At 66.5% G+C, this 5,000-nt stretch overlaps 1 pseudogene; it reads left to right on the top strand.

The window, feature by feature from the left end:
* The first annotated feature begins 1,108 nt into the window (after positions 1-1,108).
* Positions 1,109-1,227, top strand: LOC148012883 (5S ribosomal RNA; annotated as a pseudogene).
* The last annotated feature ends 3,773 nt before the right edge of the window (positions 1,228-5,000 follow it).

Below are 5,000 nucleotides of genomic sequence, written 5' to 3'. Positions count from 1 at the left end.
GAAAGGGTGAGAGCTCGGAGCCCAATTCCGAACGATCGGGGAGATGAATCCTTTGCAGATGACTTAAATATGTGGCCGGGTATTGTAAGTGGCAGAGTAGCCTTGCTGCTACGATCCACTAAGATTCAGCCCGCCGCCGCACTGATTTGTCCCCCTTCTGCTCGATTCGATGGGGTTTTCTTGGCCTCGGCCCTTGTGTGCGCCCCCAAGTCCTCGCGCACACCGTGCACCCGATCTAGCCTAGCTCGTGCGGGTGGTTCGATCGCCTTCTCTTCGCATTCCCTGCCTTGGCTCGCTTGCGTTAGTGCGGTTTTCGTGCTCGTCTCGCCTCGTCGGCATGCGTGGCATTTCAAGTCCGCCCGCCCTGGCATGGATTCTACGACTCGGATCCTCCCGGTGCTTTCACTAGAAGGAGGCGGTAATAAGCGGGCTTGCCTGACGAAACCGTGGGCTTAAGGGTTTGGCCTTGCGAAAGCTGGGTAATAGGTAGGTTCGTCCTTCTATTGCACCCCCGACTCGCAAAACAAAACAAAAAATCTTCTGTGCGTCGCCTCCACGTGCGTGGGGTTCTCTTCTTCGCGTGGACATTCGCCCTCCCCGATGTGGATTCTATGACTTGATCTTTTCTACCTCGTTGCCTTTATGTGCGCGAGGTTCTCCTCGCGTGGATGCTCGCCCACGGTGTCATCAAGGGTACCCGATGCCATTCCAAGTTCGTCCATGGCACGGATCCTATGACTCGAATCTCATGTGCGCGGGGTTTAGTGCTCGCGTGGACACGGGTCCTCGTGGTATGAATGGCATGCCCCCCTCTCCCCCACTATCTTGTGGCATGCTGTGGGCGCGTGTCCTCCGTGGCACGTATTCTGCGGCTCGATCTTTTCTACGTCGTCGCCTATGTGGATGCTTGCCCTTCGTGTTAGAAATGGCACGCGACGGCGGCATTCAATCTTTTGTGCGTCGCCTCCATGTGCGCGGGGTTTAGGGTTCGCGTTTAGTCGCGTCCTCCGTGGCATGAGCGGCATGGCATGCCGCCATGCCTCGCTCTTGAGCTCTCTCGTGCCACTTTCCGAGTATACAAGAGCTCTTTGGAATTCCTTTGTGTTTGTGGTGCGGTCACACCAGCGCTAATACACTGGATCCCATCAGAACTCCGCAGTTAAGCGCGCTTGGGCCAGAACAATACTGGGATGGGTGACCTCCCGGGAAGTCCTGGTGCTGCACCCTTTTGCATGCTTGTTTCGAGACCGTGGCATGGAAATCCCCTCGGATCACGTCTTGACTCTCCAACACTGACATCGTGGTAGGAAACCCCCTCGCCTTGCCATGACGCGGCGCCTCCTCTCCTCGTCGCGATTGTCTTTGCGTACGTCGTGCCTGGCCCCTCCCTCTGCCTCGCTCTCACGTGATACCCCCTCCTCAAGATGCGAGGTATTTTGGGAGCGGAGGGTGTGCCATGTTGTGGGGGGGTTCGGTGGAGCGAGGTTTTCCGAGGAGGGAGGGCGTGCCATGTTGCGCGGGCGGGTTGTTGGAGCGGGGATTTCTGAGGAGGGAGGGTGTGCCATGTCGCGGGGGGGTTGGGTGGTGCCATGTCGTGGGGGGTTTTTTTGAGGAGGTCCGTCGGGGGGTGGAAGGTTCCATGTCGCGAGAGGGGGTCGTGTGCAGTGGGGTGTGTGTGCCGTGTCATTGCGGAGCGGGATTTCTTAGGAGGGAGGGTGTGCCATGTCATGGGGGGGTGAGGTGACGTGCCGTGGGTCGAGCGGGGTTTTTGGAGGTGGGGTGCGCGGGGGATGCGCCGCGTCGTCGGGGGGTGTGGTGGGGTGGAGGGGTGTGCCGTGTCGTGGGGGGGTGACGCGGGGTGGGGTGGGTCGAGCGGGGTTTTTGGAGGCGTGGCGGGGTCGTGTGGATGGAGCGGGGTTTTTCGAGGTGGGGTGCGGGGGGGATGCGCCGTGTCGTTGGGGGGTGCGGTGGGGTGTGCCGTGACGCGGGGTGGGGTGGTGTGGATGCAGCGGGTTTTTCGAGGTGGGGTGGGGTGGTGTGGATGTAGCGGGTTTTCCGAGGTGGGGTGCGCGGGGGCGTCGTGGGGGGGTGCGGTGGGGTGGGGGGGTGCGCCGTGTCGTGGCGGTTGACGCGGGGTGGGGTGGGTCGAGCGGGGTTTTCGGAGGCGTGGCGGGGGGGCGTGGAGGGAGCGGGGTTTTTCAAGGTGGGGTGCGCCGTGTTGTGGGGGGGTGCGGTGGGGTGGGGGGGTGCGCAGTGTCGTGGGGGGGTGACGCGGGGTGGGGTGGGTCGAGCGGGGTTTTTGGAGGCGTGGCGGGTTGGTGTGGAGGGAGCGGGGTTTCTCCAAGTGGGGTGCGGGGGGGCGTCGTGGGGGGGTGCGCCGTGTCCTGGGGGGTGACGCGGGTTGGGGTGGGTCGAGCGGGGTTTTCGGAGGCGTGGCAAGGTGTTGTGGAGGGAGCGGGGTTTTCCGAGGTGGGGTGCGGGGGGGCGTCGTGGGGGGTGCGGTGGGGTGGGGGGTGCGCCGTGTCGTGGGGGGGTGACGCGGGGTGGGGTGGGTCGAGCGGGGTTTTCGGAGGCGTGGAGGGAGCGGGGTTTTTCGAGGTGGGTGCGAGGGGGCGTTGTGGGGGGGTGCGGTGGGGTGGGGGGTGCGCCGTGTCGTGGCGGGTGACGCGGGGTGGGGTGGGTCGAGCGGGGTTTTCGAAGGCGTGGCGGGGTGCTGTGGAGGGAGCGGGGTTTTTCGAGGTGGGGTGCGGGGGGGGCATCCTGGGGGGGTGCGGTGGGGTGGGGGGTGCGCCGTGTCGTGGGGCGGTGGCGCGGGGTGGGGTGGGTCGAGCGGGGTTTTCGGAGGCATGGCAGGGTGCTGTGGAGGGAGCGGGGTTTTCCGAGGTGGGGTGCGGGGGGGCGTCGTGGGGGGTGCGGTGGGGTGGGGGGTGCGCCGTGTCGTGGGGGCGTGACGCGGGGTGGGGTGGGGTTTTCGGAGGCGTGGTGGTGTGGCGTGGAGGGAGCGGGTTTTTTCGAGGTGGGGTGCGGGGGGGGTATCGTGGGGGGGTGCGGTGGGGGGGTGCGGTGGGGTGGGGGGGTGTGCCGTGTCGTGGGGGGTGACGCGGGGTGGGGTGGGTCGAGCGGGGCTTTTGAAGGAGAGGTGGGGTGCTGTGGATGGAGCGCGGTTTTTCGAGGTGGGGTGGGGGGGGCGTCGTGAGGGGGTGCGGTGGGGTGGGGGGTGCGCGGTTTTTGGAGGCGTGGCGGGGTGGTGTGGAGGAAGCGGGGTTTTTCGAGGTGGGGTGTGCCGTGTCGTGGGGGGGTGCGGTGGGGTGGGGGGGTGCGCCGTATCATGGGGGGTGACGCGGGGTGGGGTGGGTCGAGCGGGGTTTTTCGAGGTGGGGTGCGGGGGGGGGATATGCGCCGCGTCGTGGGGGTGCGGTGGGGTGGGGGGGTGTGGTGTGTCGTGGGGGGGCTGACGCGAGGTGGGGTGGGTCGAGCAGGGTTTTTGGAGGTGTGTTGGGGTGTTGTGGAGGGAGCAGGGTTTTCCGAGGTGGGGTGCGGGGGGGCGTCGTGGGGGGGTGCGGTGGGGTGGGGGGGTGCGCCGTGTCCTGGGGGAGTGACGCTGGGTTGGGTGGGTCGAGCGGGGTTTTTCGAGGTGGGGTGCGGGGGGGGGTATGCGCTGCGTCGTGGGGGGGTGCGGTGGGGTGTGGGGGGTGTGCCGTGTTGTGGGGGGCTGAGGCGAGGTGGGGTGGGTCGAGCGGGGTTTTCGGAGGCATGGTGGGGTGGTATGGAGGGAGCGGGGTTTTTCGAGGTGGGTTGCGGTGCGGCGTCGTGGGGGGGTGCGGTGGGGTGGGGGGTGCGCCGTGTCGTGGGGGGGTGATGCGGGGTGGGGTGGGTCGAGCGGGGTTTTCGGAGGCGTGGTGCGGTGGTGTGGAGGGAGCGGGGTTTTTCGAGGTGGGGTGCGGGGGGCATCGTGCGGGGTGCTGTGGGGTGGGGGGTGCGGTGGGGGGTTTAAGCCGAGTTTTTGGAGGAGTGGTGGGGTGCTGTGGATGGAGCGGGGTTTTTCGAGGTGGGGTGGGGGGCGGAGGCGAATTTTTGGGGGGGGGGGAGGGGTGGTGTGGTGTGGTGTGTGTTGAAGGGGGGGGTGGGGGGGGGGGGAGGGGTGGTGTGGTGTGGTGTGGTGTGGTGTGTTGAGGGGGGGGGTGGGGGCGGTGGAATTTTTGAGGGGGGGGTGGTGTGGTGTGGTGTGTGTTGAGGGGGGGGCGGGGAGGGCCGAATTTTTGAGACGGGGGGAGGGGTGGGGTGGTGCGTGTTGAGGGGGGGACGAATTTTGGAGGGGGGGGAGGGGTGGTGTGGTGTGGTGTGTGTTGAGGGGGGGGGCGGTGGAATTTTTGAGGGGGGGGTGGTGTGGTGTGGTGTGTGTTGAGGGGGGGGCGGGGAGGGCCGAATTTTTGAGACGGGGGGAGGGGTGGGGTGGTGCGTGTTGAGGGGGGGGACGAATTTTGGAGGGGGGGAGGGGTGGTGTCGTGTGGTGTGTGTTGAGGGGGGGCGGTGGAAATTTTGAGGGGGGGGGAGGGGTGGTGTGGTGTGGTGTGGTGTGTGTTAAGGAGGGGGGGTGGAATTTTTGAGGGGGGAGGGGTGGGGTGGTGTGTGTTGAGGGGGCCGGGGGGGGGTGAATTTTGGGGGGGGAGGAAGGGGTGGTGTGGTGTGGTGTGTTGAGGGGGGGTGGGGGGCGGTGGAATTTTTGAGGGGGGGGAGGGGGTGTGTGGTGTGGTGTGTGTTGAGGGGGGGAGGGGTGGGGTGGTGTGTGTTGAGGGGGAGGGGGGCAAATTTTTGCGGGGGGGAGGGGTGGTTTGTGTTGGGGGGGGAGGGGTGGTGTGGTGTGGTGTGTGTTGAGGGGGAGGGGGAGGGGTGGGGTGGTGTGTGTTGAGGGGGGGGCAAATTTTTGGGGGAGGGGTGTGTGTTGAGGGGGGGGCAAATTTTGGAGGGGGGGGCCGAATTTTTGAGGGGGGGGGGAGGGG

The sequence above is a fragment of the Lygodium microphyllum genome, chromosome 27 (genome assembly GCF_053477565.2).
Source record: "Lygodium microphyllum isolate KBCC chromosome 27, Lygodium_microphyllum_v1.1.10, whole genome shotgun sequence".
Classification (NCBI taxonomy): Eukaryota; Viridiplantae; Streptophyta; class Polypodiopsida; order Schizaeales; family Lygodiaceae; genus Lygodium; species Lygodium microphyllum.
Note: the sequence above shows the minus strand (reverse complement) of the source record. Positions and strands in the feature narration are given on the sequence as shown.